The 15,980-nt window shown below is 34.2% G+C and overlaps 1 pseudogene; it reads right to left on the bottom strand.

The window, feature by feature from the left end:
• Positions 1–552: 552 nt before the first annotated feature.
• Positions 553–12,487, bottom strand: LOC120115746 (annotated as a pseudogene).
• Positions 12,488–15,980: the final 3,493 nt, after the last annotated feature.

Genomic DNA, 15,980 nt, shown 5'->3' with positions numbered 1-15,980 from the left:
GGAATGAATCTTCATGAACTTTTTCATTGATTCTTTCTTTTATCAAAGATTCTGACAGCAAGCCTGGGGTTCCATTCCTTGTCTCATGCTCCCCACAACTTGATAACTGAAAACACAACAACATTTGTGTCTTATGTGTGCATCAAATAAGGTTTGCATAAAGCACGTGTGATGATTTGAAGAAGACAAAGGAGATGGACATGTTCCTGGGATAGTGGGATTCACTTGAGACAGAATAGTTGAAGACCCTTTTGTTTCTAGATTCTGAGTTTGATCCCCATGGCGTTGCTCCAAGTGGAGTTTCACGTGCGACTGACATATGTAATAGGGTAAATTACGTGTTTAGTATTTAAACCATCAGTTTTGATCCGTTTTAGTATCTAAGTTTTATTTTTTTAAACAATATATAACGTTTAATTTTTGTTTAGTGCTATTTTTTAAAATTTAACGACTCTTTTTGATCCCCTAAACACAATAAAGCCCAAACTTTTCAATCCGCACTTTTTCGACCTCCTAAACGCGATTTTGGCCTTCGTTTCATCGAAAAATGTCTCAATCTCCCCAAATCGACAATGGGTTTTTTTTTATTTCTTCATCCTATGATCTCCATGGTCCTCCGTTCGATGGGCCTAAAATTGAACTATGGTGATCGACTTGTCATTCTCTCATCAAATTGGTCGTTCGTCCACCGGAACAATGCCAGGTCAGCTGCCCGTCCATTAAATTTTTAACGACGAGTACTAAAACAAAACAAAAACTTAACGTTACTACGTTAGGAATAATTTTGAAAAAAATGAAAGTTTAGGTATTAAAATGAACCAAAATTAATAATTTAGGCACTAAACGCGTAGTTTACCCTATGTAATATTGAGGATGAAGATAAGGGTGTTTTTGTGATTTTCATAACGTGATTTAAATGAATATGGAAAAGAGGCGGGCTTTAGTGGATAATGGATGATCGGGGGAGTGCCATTAACCGTCTCAACCGTCACTTGAACAAAAGAGAGAGAGTGGGAGGTCGGATCCTCAAACATTCCCCCTTGCTTTTATTTGCCAAAAATATCACACAATCTATGAGAAAAATTGTTTGAGAGATGGAAAGACCAAGTGATGGAACATACATAAAGAAAGGGCCATGGACTGCTGAGGAAGATGAAATCTTAATGAACTATGTCAGAAAATATGGTCCAAGAGGATGGAGCTCCATTCGATCCATGGGTCTTTTACCCAGAACTGGAAAATCTTGTCGTCTTAGATGGGTTAACAAGCTTAGACCCAACTTGAAAACGTAAGTCATCTCTTTACTTTCCTCCAAATTCGTACAAAATGATTTCATTTCAATCTAACCAAGCATGTTAATCCTTATATCTTTCCTGGGGAAAACAAAAACACTGTGGGAAATGCCTAGTGGATGCAAATTTTCAGCAGAAGAAGAGAGGACAGTGATAGAACTGCAAGCGGAGTTCGGTAACAAGTGGGCGAAGATTGCTCGGCATTTACCAGGACGAACCGATAATGACGTGAAGAATTTCTGGAGTGCTAGACGAAAGCGGCTCGACAGAATTTCCCACGAAAACAAAGGGAAAGCTGTTCCCCATGAAATGCCGATGCTAGAGGTAAAGGAAGAAGCAATTCATCACAAAAATCAAAAGCTAAAGCTAACAACCATTGCTTCCCCTTTTTTTTCATGGTTCAGATTCTTCCAGGCAACTGCATGATCACCTTAGAGGAAGGATCATCATCTCACGAGGATCAAACTAAACGTCCATTGTATACTGGAAACTTAATGGAAGAATTCAAAATGGTGCCATTACCTGATCTGATTAAGCCGGATTTACTCAACTTGGAAACAAGCCTTCTTCCCATCGTCGACATTGAGCCTATTCAGATGATACCACTGGGGCTCCCTATCTTACCGGAATGCCAGGACCTTGCTCCCGAGTCATTTGATTTTAACTTTGTGGGCATGTTCAACGATCTGGAGGCTTCTGAACATGAAAGTAAACCCAAATCATTGAACAAGATTCCATCAGCTGGAATGAATGGCAACAATGGTGAACTTGGCAAGAAGAAAAATATATTTAACGATGCAACAACTCCTGATTGCTTCTTTGATGAATTTCCGACAGACGTGTTTGATTACCTGGAGCCGCTTCCATGCTCATCGGAGTGGTAACCCTGTTATGATGTTTTGGAACATAGTTGTGTGCCTGTGTTTTTAGTTCTAAAACCAAGTTTTATTGACAAACTGATGTTACTACTAGTGCTGAATCTATGTCAATTGGTACAGACAAACGAAAATGATTCTAACAAGCTCTCACAGGACGTTAGAGTTTGAGGTTAAAACTTGCGATTTGTATATAATCCTATTTATTGTCGTGTTTAAATTTCGAATCAAATCATTCTCAAGGGTTAGGCATATTTGGCAGAGAACAAAACGTTCACTAATGCATGACAATCATGGTTACGAAATTTTGTTGAAATTTCATGGCGAGAGATGATTTTGTTTTAGGCACTTTTCATGTGGCGTAAGGAAACATGTTAAACTCGATCATCTCTAAACTGTCTAATTTGCATCTGCAAGTATGGTATTGCGTTGTTCTATGAGGCAGTCGCGAGGTAATGTGGGGGGCAAAGGTACGCCATGTAGGGATGGCAACGGGTCGGCATAGGTTGGGTTATTGGTCAATCTGATCTGATTCGAAAATATATACACTCCACGCAAATTCGATTTGACTAGAAAATTATTTATCTTCTATCCGACCCAACCTGACCCGAAAATATATATATCCTCCACCCGACTCCGACTCAACCCGAATATTTAGAGTATAAATTCAATCCGACTCGATCCGATATAAAATAAAGACTTAATTAAAAAATAATAGAAAGAGTGGGTATTATAGCAATTATCCATAATTTTTTTTAAAGAAATTATTCTATTACCCTGGGGTCGGGTCGGTCGGAGTTTTTTTTACCCTCTACCCAAATCTGACCGGACCTCACTCCTTTGTAAAATCCAACCCAATCTCATTTTTCTTTTAAAAAAAATCTGACCTTATAGATAGAAATCTGTTAGTTTCAAGTTAAATTATCATCCTCAAAGCCGTGTCTCTTACCTAAAATGTGTAAACTACATATATAAATTAACAAAATAATATTTTAAAATTTTTATATTACAGTGTCCCTTAAATTTGAATTTTGACTTTTTTTTTTGAAGAATTTAGATTGTTATATTAGTGTCCCTTGAATCATGGATATCTAGTATTGATACCTTAAGCTTAACAATCATAGAATTTTAGGCATTAAATGTTCATTGAATCCATACCCATTTAGAGGTATCAATATATTTGTTGCAATGGGTATTAAATGCATTAGTTTTGTCTCTAAATTGCTACTTACAACTCTAAACAATCTCAAACGAATATATGTACGAGAGTAGGTAAAATCAAAGATATCTCGGACATTTTTAGGTCCTGAATGAAAACTCAAAATAAATTTCTATAGAACGAAAGTATATTTTATTACTTTGAACAATTTATTTAATATTACATTAATAAATCATAGAAAATAATTATTTTTTGTCGAACACATTATTTTCATTGTTTTATTAAGAAAACATCTTAAATACAAAGCAAAAGGGCACGAGAATTCCTTGTACTTAAAAAAAAATTAATGTGGCTCTCGTACTATTTTCTCTCTCAATGTGACCTTCCAACTCAAAAAAAGAATCTAATATGACTCTTTGACCAACATTTTTCGTCATTGACCAATTGCTTTGATAATTCATATTGATGTGGCCTTTGTTTAATGCTGTTATAAATGTGTAAATTACACCATTACTCAACTATCTTATCTCTCCCATTTTGATCAGTAAACTTTAAAAGTTTTCAATTTATTAACTCAACTTTTGAAGTGCTCATATTTTAATCACCATAACTTATTTTATTGATATTTATGTATGATGTGACATTTATTATTATTTTATTAATATATAATTATAATAATATTAATTAAATTAAAAATTATATTTAAATAAAAAATATTCCACAACAATAAAAATAATATTAATTAAATTATATTTTAATCACCCAATTAACCTTTTACCCTTTTATTTTTTCTCTTAAATGACGAACAAGAACAAAAATCAACCTCACATAAAAAAACAACACACTGATAGCGAAAAAAATGAAATATAGGGAAAAATGGTTGTGATTTAGGGTTTTGGGAAATATTTTTTTGATTTAAATACAATTTTGAAATTTTAATTTAATTAATATTATTTTAATCATATATTAATAAAATAATAATAATAAATGACACATCATACATAAATATTAATAAAATAAGTCATAGTGTTTAAAATAGGAGTAATTCAAAAGTTGAATGATTAAATTGAAAACTTTTAAAGTTTACTGACCAAAATGGGAGAGAGAACATAGTTGAGTGATGAGTGGTATAATCAACCTCACATTGGATTTTTTTTTATTTTTTTTTGAGTTAGAATGCCACATTGAGAGAGAAAAATAGTTTGAGGGCCACATTGATTTTTTTGAAAGTATAGGGGCTTCTTGTGCCCTTTTACCTAAATACAACTAAGATAGAATAAATATAAAAATTTGAATGTGGGTATGATACGAACTTGATTTTTATTAATAAAAAAATAAAGAATGATATATTATTTTATCATTAGATTGAGATCGGAGAAGACTACAAGTTAAAGAAAATTTGATAAATTGAAGAATGAGATTTAAAAAGGAGATAAAAATAAAATTTAATTTAAAATTACATGAATTAATAAGAGAGATAGAAGAAGAAGATCAAAATTAAAAAATTTATGGAAATGCAGAAAATTAGGGGCCCCAATTATAATTATAGAAAATTAGGAGCTTCAATTATAAATAAAAAAATAAAGGACTAAGTTATAAATATCAAATTTGGGGGCCTTGAGTAAACATTTATTCATACCAATTTTTAAAGTGAATTTTGAATTTCTTTGAAGTTGCAAATTACTTAAAAAATATAGAAGTACAATAGTAAATAATAAAATCTTATCATTGTAAAGAAAAGCTTTTATAAACTTATAATTGTAATAGAGAAAAGCTTTTATAAAATTATAATTGTAATAGTAAGTAAAAATAATTTAAAATTAAAATAAATAACAACATATCAATGTGAATTGAAGTTTCATATTACTTCATTATTTAATAAAATAATTTTTTTCCAACATTATTATCATTATAATGTAAATCGATATTTCATCTTCAGAGATCCATTATTCTTCGAGAAACCTCTAACTTATTAATTAATGCAAACAATCTGTTAAAATAATGCCACGTTATTTTTATTATTCAGCTAAACTGCAATATATATAGTCCACTGTACAAACTATAATACAAGAGCTAACTGCTTCTAACTAATTCTATAACAGCCTAACAACAAACTTATAACAAACTAACTAATTATTTGCTATCTTAACACTCCCCCTCAAGTTGGTGGGTGAAAAACATTTGTAAACCCCAACTTGGCTATCAAATACTCATGCTGTTGTGTTTCGAGTGCCTTTGTCAAAATGTCTGCAGGTTGTTTCCTTGAGGATACATTTTCAGCAGTAATGAACCCCTCTTGAATCTTGTCTCTAACAAAATGACAATCAATCTCAATGTGCTTCGTCCTTTCATGGAAGACTGGATTTGAAGCAATCTGTAATGTTGCTTTGCTGTCACAAAACAGCTTGATAGGCTGATTCTGTTTCACTCCTAGCTCATTTAGCAACCCACTTAAACAAACTAACTCTGCTGTGGTCATTGCCATACTTCTATATTCAGCTTCTGTTGAAGAACGAGCCACTGTGTTATGCTTTTTTGACTTCCATGAGACCAAAGAATTGCCAAGTTTTATACAGTACCCTATTACAGATTTCCTTGATATCGGACAAGTTGCCCAGTCTAAATCACAATAAGCAATCAAACCACACGTACTAGAGGAGTCTAGCAAAATTCCTTGCCCTGGATTCCTCTTAACATACCACACAATTCTCAGGGCTGCTTCCATATGCACCTTTCCAGGTTGATGCATAAACTAGCTTAGATGCTGTACCGAATAGGCTATGTCAGGCCTAGTGTGAGTCAAGTAAATAAGTCTGCCTATTAGCCTTTGAAATTGTGCCTTTTCAACCATATCCTCTGTACTTGACTTCAAACTCTTAGTGTCCGAGGTAATCAAAAAATTATTATTCTGTTCCAAGGGTGTTAAAGCAGGCCTTGCTCCCCCTGCCTTGATATCTTTTATTAATTCTAGAGCATACTTGCGTTGGTTTAAAATAATCCCTTTTTTTGATCGTAACACTTCCAGCCCAAGAAAGTATCTCAATTCACCCAAATCTTTCATCTTAAACTTGGAATTCAATATACACTTGAGCTCTTCTATCATAGTAGCATCACTGCCAGTAATCAATAAATCATCTACATACACAAGCACAATCACCAACTTGCTTGCTACTCGCTTTGTAAACAACGAGTAATCATGCCTACTCTGTTGAAACCCTGCTGATGTAAGTGCTTCAGACAGCTTCTTATTCCATTGTCTAGAAGCCTGCTTAAGCCCATACAAAGACTTTTGCAGCCTACAAGCCATATGCTCCCCCTGGCTGGAAAAGCCTTCAGGCAATTGCATATAGACTTCTTCAATCAAATCTCCTTGCAAGAATGCATTGTGAACATCCATTTGCGACAATGGCCAGTCAAAAATTGAAACAAGAGCCAAAACTAATCTCACTGTGGTAAGTTTAGCAACAGGAGAAAAAGTCTCCACATAGTCAACACCCTCCTTCTGACTGTACCCTTTGGCCACCAACCGAGCCTTGAACCGTTCCACCTCACCCGAAGCACGATACTTGATTTTATAAACCCATTTGCAGCCAATGGGAATTTTACCAGAAGGTAACGGTACCACAATCCAAGTATTATTTAACTCCAATGCTTGAATCTCCTCTTTCATGGCCTTATGCCATTGCGGATGTTGACAAGCTTCTTGATAAGTGATGGGTTCAGGAAAATGAGAAATAGAAGCCAAAAATGTTGAGTATGTGAGGGTAAATGAGAGTAAGAAATGTACTTGGAAACAGGGTAATTAGTAGAGGATGAAGTGGATTGGCAAGAACATACATAATCATTTAACCAGGTTGGAGGCTTGGAGACACGAGAGGAACGCCTAGACACAAATGAATCATGTGCTAAAGGAGGAATATTAGCTTCAGAAGGACTTGATGAAGAGCCAAATGGACTACCAGATGCACCTGTTGAGACATCAGATGGAGAAATGGATGGAATAGGTGAAGAACCAAGAGGTAGTGAGGAACTGGAAGAATCAATAGGTAGTGAAGAATCAAGAATCAGAAAATCAGAGTCAGGAATATGAGAATGTGAAGGGAAAAAAGGAGAGGATTCTGAAATAGGAAAATGAAAGGGGAAAATTACTTCATGAAACACCACATCCCTACTCACAAGAAACTGTTGTGATTGAAGACTAAACAAAATGTACCCCTTTTGAGTTGAAGAATATCCCATGAAAACACAAGGGATAGCCTTAGGAGAGAATTTATCTCTATAGTTAAGCTTGGTAGCATAACATAAACACCCAAATACCCTAAGATGAGAGAGATCAGGAGATTTATGGTAAAGAGCCTCAAAAGGAGTTCTGAAATTTAAAACAGAAAAAGGTTGACAATTTATTATATAGCAAGCTGTTGTAATACACTCACCCCAAAATTTAATAGGAACCTTTGAGTGAAACCTAAGAGCCCTTGCAACTTCAAGAATTTGTTTGTGTTTGCGTTCAGCAACCCCGTTTTGTTGGGGAGTCTGAACACATGAGCTTTGATGAAGAATACCTATGGAGCTAAAAAGATCAGAACACTGAGAATTAAAAAATTCAGTGCCATTATCACTGCGAATGATTTGAACAGTGACTGAAAATTGGGTTTTGACAAAAGTGATGAATTTTTTAAGAGAAATAACAGTGTCATTCTTCAATCTCAACAAGTGCACCCAAGTCATACGGGTAAAATCATCAACTATGGTTAAAAAATACCTATGACCACTATGTGTTACAATTCGATAGGGACCCCACAAGTCTATATGAATTAGGTTAAAAGGAGCTTGTGAAGAGGTAAGACTAATAGGAAATGGAAGCCTAGTCTGTTTTGCTAAAGGACATATAGAACAAGAATGCAATAGTTTAGAATCCAAGTTAACAGAATGCAACGAGGGCAATTTATTCATGGTCGAAATAGCAGCATGTCCTAAACGAGAATGCCAAATGCTTGTTTTATTGCTAGATGTAGCAATTATACATTCAGATACATGACCAGAATGAAACAATTTTGAATCACAAGACATATTAGAGCAAAAAATAGGAGACTGCACATTTGAAGAACTATGTGTAGATGACAAACCAGTAGGTAAAGCAGATGACTGAAAAAAATAAAGCCCTCTATACTCCTTACCAATCCCCTTCATCCTTCCACTTGAGAGGTCCTGAAGAATGCAAAAATCAGGATAAAAACTGACAAAACATTGAAGGTCATGGGTAAGCTTCGAAATGGAAAGCAAATTGTGAGTACAATTTGGCACATATAATACATTAGACAGGTTTGTATCTGAATTCAGGAAGCAAGAACCAATATATGTGATCGGGACTGTTTTACCATTTGGTAGTAGAATGGAGCGTGAGGAACATAAAACAGGAGACAACAAGCATTGAAAATCAGATAGTATATGATCTGTGGCACCTGTATCTAAAATCCAAGTCAATGATTTATTAGAGGCAGGAAGATTACCATCAACAATACCTGCCAGATTCACAGCGGAATCAACAGACGGAGCAGAGGACAGCAAGCGAAGAATTTGGTTATACTGCTCCTGGGTGAAGGAAGGTGCCAGAGGAGCCGAAGAACTCAACTTTCCAGAGGCTTTAGTAATGTCAGACACAACAACAGGTTCAAGAACAACGGCAGATTCAGAGACAGCTACTGCAGCTTGATCATTCTTTCGTTTGGAGAACTTAAAATCTGGTGGAAATCCTATGAGACGAAGCCGAGTTTGTTCTTCGCCAAAAGTGCTATTCGCATCGACCTACTCCAAACATTATAGTTCTCCAATCCGACCAATTGATGAGAGATGAGCGGAGTGCCTGGAGTATCTGATGGATGCAAGAAAAGTGGATGATGGAAATCACCACAGCCGAATCGTTGATTGGAGGCATTGCAGTGAAGAAAGTCGAGCAAAATCCCTAGAGAGAAATTTGGGGAGAACGAAGAAGAAGCGCTGATGTGAGGATGATACCGAGCCACACTACTTGGTTTTAGAAGTGGGCCAAGCAGAGGGATCCAACAAGAAAGGCCTGGAAATTCTAATGAAACCTGGGAATGATACCATGTTAAAATAATGCCTCGTTATTTTTATTATTCAGCTAAACTGCAATATATATAGTCCACTGTACAAACTATAATACAAGAGCTAACTGCTTCTAACTAATTCTCTAACAGCCTAACAACAAACTTATAACAAACTAACTAATTATTCTATTTTTTTCGTTCAATGGTTTTCTTTAAATGTTGTGATTGAAAATATAAAAATGATTGATGATATTTATAGTGCTAATATTATTTTAATGTAAGAGTTTTATTCATGTCTACTTTATAAGAATTTTATTCATTTGTATATACATCTAACTATTATTAAAATGTTGGGTAAAGTACATAAATAGACCCGGACTATAGGATATTATTTTATTAAATTATTTGACTATTAAAAGTTATGAAATGATCCATCGATTATTAAAAGTTACAAATTGTCACCCGACAATTCATTATGTTCTAAACTTGTCCATTTTGTTAAAAAAATAACAAACCACAAATCAAACTCGAGCGACGTGAAAAACTACTGAAAGACTATCGACAAACCGCAAATCATACTTGAGCGACGTGAAAAGCTATCCATGAATGCATAACGGGTGTCCAAATATAATCCGAGAGTCCAAAACAGGGAAGATCAACAATATTATAGATAAACTACATCTTGATCAATTGTAGTGATGTCTAATCAACCCTTAAAAATGATAAATGAAAACGACCAAAAAAACGTGGCAAAAGAAAGAAGAAAACGTACCATAAAAGCAGAAAAAAGTGCTATAAAGGTAGAGGAAAATGTGCCATACAAACATACTTATTAAAAATAAAAAAAGAGAAAATAAAAAGATAATAAAAAATACGGGTGGTCAGCAATTAACATTAAAATTGATTCAACAAAAACAAAAAGAAAACATATGAACGGCTTATCAACGGGAGAAAACTATGACTATTTTATTTGAGTTTTTAATTTTACACACATAGTTAGAATTGTCAAATTCGAGTAAAAAGAAAGTTTACTCAAAATTTGACATCATCCTCCACGAATCTTCTCCAAAACCAGTGCTCTCTCCAATCTACTTCCATTTGTTCAACAGGCAGATTCTTAGTCTCCGGCAATAGGAAGTAGACGAACGCTGTCATCGCCACCACCCATGCCCCGAAAAAGTAAAATATCACCCACTTCATATGACAAAACATGGCTAGGAAAGTTTGCTCAACCACAAAACATAACAAAAATCCCATTGAAACTGTAATACTTTGCCCAGCTGATCGAATCTCCAATGGATAAATCTCACTCGGGACCAACCATCCCAAAGGACCCCAAGACAATGCAAACCCCACAACATATATGCATATCAGAACCAAAACCAGGTAAGCACAGCCATGGCCTAGGGCACCTTCATCACTTAGCTTTGCTGCCAAGATTCCTCCCATTACTACTTGTGGCACCAACATTAGAGATCCACCAACCATAAACAGACTTCTTCCAAATTTATCTACTGCAAACATGAATATCAATATCGAGGCCAATCCCACAAGGCCGGTCACGACTGTCTGAGAGTAGCGAGGCGCTTTCGCCCTGGCCTATTGTCTTAAAAAGCAGTGGAGCATAGAATGTGATCACATTGATTCCTGTCATTTTCTGGAAAACTGGTATAGCTATTGATATCACATATTGAGGACCGTGTTTTCTCTTTATGATTTTCTTAAATGGGCTGTTCATCGTTTTCGGGTTGAGCTTGCTTTGATGAGATCATCGAGTTCTGCTTTAACATCAATGGTTCCTCGTATACGTTGCAGCACATGTTTTGCCTTTTCGTGATTCTCGGTGCTTTGCTGAATTAAGCTGTTGGGTGTTTCTGGGAGAAGGAATGTAGTTAGTGTTATGATTGAATCTGGTACTGCTGCCATGACTAGGGAAATACGCCACCCCCAACCGCCATTGATCTTTTCAGTGAAGTAGTTAGTAAGGTTAGCGACAAGTACTCCAATGCTAACACCAGCTTCGAAACCAATATTCAATGCGCCTCTGTGTGTTGGAAGCGCCAATTTAACTTAATGTGTTAAGAAAAAAAGAAAAAAATTACAATTTTGGCATACCCATTATTTATAAGAATAGAAAATTAAAATTTTGTATCCCATTCTTAAATTTCTAGATCCGTCATATATAAAGGCACAACCTGTGGAACAAGTAAATTATGATTACGAAAAAGAACACTTAGCAGGAAAATGATTATGATTGTTCTACCTCGTTGGTAAATCCGATCCCAACTCCAAGCAATACTCGGCCGTGTTGAAGTAAAGGATGTGAAATTCACTGAACAAAGCTGAAGAATTCGACGTAGGATGAATGTTAGTGTTATGTACACGTGTATGCTGCATGCATGTATTGCGTGAATACTAGTGCTAGGGTTTTCTGTTATCATGCAGTTACAAGTTGTTATTAGTCTGTTATATGCATGGTTATTCCTCATTTTCATGTAAAAATAGCTGGTCTCTAGTTGAGAGATGAACAGCTTTTCTTAATAAAGGTTAGAGAGAGTACTTACTCTTTTTCTCTCATTTTTCCTTTAGATAGCTTAAGTGCTATCTTATCAGGCCTAATATCAGCATGTAGACACTAAAAGCAGCACCGCCAGGAATGCAGCTGCTCCGACCAGGATGGATGCTTTGCGGCCGAAGGCTGTAGTCAGAGATGATGCAAAGAAAGAAGCAAAAAGGGCAGATAGGTATAGGGAAGAAGTAAACAAGCTTAAGAGTTGGCTATCAAATTTGCAGTAATTGCTGATTTTGGCTGTACGCCATTGGGAAGAATTCCTTGAGAAATGGCTCCATAGAAGTCACCCCACCTTCACACAACCCAGATCAATCTAAGTTCTCTTTAGAAACAAGTAACCATACAACATTTTAACAAATCAAAAGCCCTAGGGAAAAGTACTGAAACAAACCAGAAACTCCAAGATCATAACCAAATAGAACACCTCCAATGAAAGCCATGAAACATGAGAGAAGAAGAAGCAGGGTGATCCTGCCATTGTATTGTCCAGTTTCACTTGTCATTTGAAGCGCAGTAACCATGCCTTAGCCTGCTCCAAATCCAAATGAGAATAAACAGATGAGAAATATGGTTTTCAATCTGAAAGAGAGGCAATTCTAAAAGAATATAATGACTGATTGCAAGCCTTTGCTAGTGGTTACTGGCAATGAACGCAAGATATGGAATTCCAATCTTGGAAAATGTTTCGTTTCACTCATGATTATTGTGATTGCACCTGTATTACCCTACACATAAACTTTAAGGGAATATAATTCCTCTTCCCCACTCCATTCCCTCGTATATGTCTCACCATTTTTAATATGACATATGTATTAATGTATATAAGTAAATTAAGAAAGTTTATTATTTTCTTTATTTCCTTCTTTTCATTTAATTCTTATTAAAACAAAATTAACATTAGTTTAGTATTAATATCTTTTAAAATTTTCAATAATATTATGATAATTTTATTGAATTTAATTTATTTAACCTAAACCCTAAACCCAAACATTAAACTCTAAACCATATACCCTAAATCATAAATCCTAAAACTTAAACCCTAAATCCCAAAATCAAAATGAAAAAAATATAAATAAAATTAATTGAATTGAACTATTAAAAATGATTTACTATTTAAAAAAAAATCAAATTTAATACTAAAAAACAATTTAAAGAATAAATTCAAAAATAAAATTCAATAAAATTAACATAATATTATTAAAATTTTAAAAAATAATATTAAATTAATGTTAATTTGTTTTAGAATAAAATAAAAAATTAAATGAAAAGAAGGAAATAAAGAAAATGATAAACTCCTTAATTTACTAATATATCATTAATATATGTGTCATAATTTGAGTGGTGAGACATATATAAGAGCATAAACTAGGGTAGAGGAATTCTATTGATTATTTGTCGACACTGTTTTTCACTCGGGCGGGGAAAGACCGATATCGACTCGGGGGTTTTCTCTTTGAAAAGATTTTTCGAAATGTGAGGAGTCGCCACCAATCATTTAAGGTGCGATTGGGACACCATAAAAATCGGGTGATATTATTAAAACATTTTATTTTTATCAATATACCAAGTTTTGAAGTATACGAAAATCTAGAAATCGGGTTCGGGAGTCAGTTACGTGTGGGGAAGGATTATCACCCCCACAAGCACCCACAAATTGATACCTAGTTGATTATCCTATATTTAAAATAGAAAATTTTGAGTTCGATCTTTATTTAATTTGAAAATCATTACGGATGCAAAAGTTAAAAAGAGTATTCATTTATTGAGGCCGATAGCATTCGCCCCTAGCATAAATGTGGGAGATCATATATTGTGTCTAATAACCGGACATTGCCTTAATCATAGAAAATCATGATGCGGTTTTGAAAAGGGTGTCGACTTATTTCGGGAATTACCAGTAGTCACTCCCGGAGCATGATTGCGAGAGATATGCTATTAATTCCTTAATGAATAAACAGTGCCTTAGAGTTAAAAATAAAATGCGATCAAACAATTTTATTTAATCCTAATTAAACTAAGAGTAAATTAAGTTTTTTCTAGCTTAAGGTGTTAAATTATGAAAGTTAAAGGACTTAAAGGAACAAACCTAGATGTGTAGGTTTTAATATTAATCCTATTTGATTTTAATCAATTATTGAATCGAATAATCGAGATGGTCCTTCGACCATTTAGGCGAGGGCCAACTCGAATTATCCCCTAAATTAAAAGGACTAGTGTGAAATCTAACCTAAAGTAGAGGCTCTATTTAACCTATTTAATTATGTCAAAATTTAAATATTAATCGAAGTTCAGAGACTAAAAAGGTCAAAGAACTAAAATACTGATTTCTAAAAGATCTAAAAGCTTAGGGACCTAAATTGACACTTTTTAAAGTTGGGGGCTAATTAAAACCTAATTGTTATCTAAAATATTACACTTAAAGTTTTTTAGAAAATATTAATTATTAATTAATTTTAGAATTGAGCAATTGATTCGACTAATCGAGCATGTTATGCAAAAACTTGACTCGAATTGCTCCCTAATTAAACTAGAGTGTCGTCCTAATTTCTAAGCTTTATTCGAATATTAATCTAATTTAAAAACTAAATCTAGAATTTAAACTATGAAACGAAATAATTAAACCAAATTAAAATAATTAAAATAACAAACAAACAAATAAAAAACAGTAAAAACAAAATCATAAATAAAATAAAATAAACATACATTCAAGGACTTAATTGCATGAATCTTAAATTAACAAACTAATAAGGAACAAACTAATTATAAAATATAGGTTCAATTAAAACAAATTAAAATGCAAGGGATAAATCAAAATAAAATAATAAATAGATTTAGGGATTAAAATATAAATACACATTAAATTATAGGGACTAAATAGAAAATAACCCAATAAATAATAACATGCACAAAAAATGGGCAAATAACATATTCAGTCCTCTCAAGTGACCAAAATGTAAAAACACGCGAGAATATTATGGACTATGTAACATATAAACCAATAAGCAATAACACACGTAAAAAAAGGTAAATAACGAAAATGGCCCTATCCTAGGACCAGAATGCAAAACACGGAATAAAATAAGGGGATTAAAAGAAAAGTAACCCTAAAAAAATAAAAATCAAGCATAAAAATATAAATTACAAAATAATCCCTACAGGACTAAAATGTAAAAACTCGCTAAAATAACGGGGACCATAACATGAATAAACCCAAAAATTTAAAGCAATAAAAAATAAAAGGTAAAATAGTACTTTTGGTCCTTGAAAGGACCAAACTGCAAAACACGTGCAATGTTCAGGGGTTTAAAAGTGATTATCCCCTTAATTTTTCCTATATAAGCCAACTTTTCTTCTTTTCACTCATTTCAAACTGAGGGACAAAAAACAAAAACAAAAAAAATGCTAAAAAGCTCTCCCCTCGGTCGATAGTAGGCGGCCGAAATTCCCAAAACAACCCAAATCAGCCGAAAACTCCCGCCTCGCTCTCCTAAAGATGGATATACGGTTTACACTACCTAAAGAGGCTCCTAAACTACCCAAAAGACCAAAAAAAATCGACTCTTCGACTCCTCACATGGACCGATCGTTGTGAAGACCTCCACAACTCAGGTAAACCACTCTTAACTCTTTTTTATTTTCTGTAAATATACACTATTTAAAATTTATATTTTTTGTTTATTTGTATTTCGAAAGGGAAAAAATAAAACAGAAAAAAAACAATGATCTACCTTGAATATTGCTAGGTTCTATTTGCGATGATTGTGGGCTTTTAATGCCTTTGTGATTTTGGCTTGTTGACATCTCTAACAGGTTATCTGACAGGCGTGACTGTGGCGTTGGTAGGAGGCTTGGAAATAGCGGTGGCGGATAAATGAATGATATCTTTAGGGTTAGGGTTAGGGTTAGGTTAGGTTAGGGTATGGATCCAGGTATTTTAGCTGGGTTGGTTTTGGGCCCGGGCTTGTATTGTTGGGCCTGGGTTATTTGAGCATTTTGGGTATGACTTAAAAATAG

This window comes from Hibiscus syriacus, unplaced genomic scaffold (genome assembly GCF_006381635.1).
Source record: "Hibiscus syriacus cultivar Baekdansim isolate YM2019G1 unplaced genomic scaffold, ASM638163v2 tig00110271_pilon, whole genome shotgun sequence".
Classification (NCBI taxonomy): domain Eukaryota; kingdom Viridiplantae; phylum Streptophyta; class Magnoliopsida; order Malvales; family Malvaceae; genus Hibiscus; species Hibiscus syriacus.
This window is presented reverse-complemented; position numbering and strand designations above follow the sequence as displayed.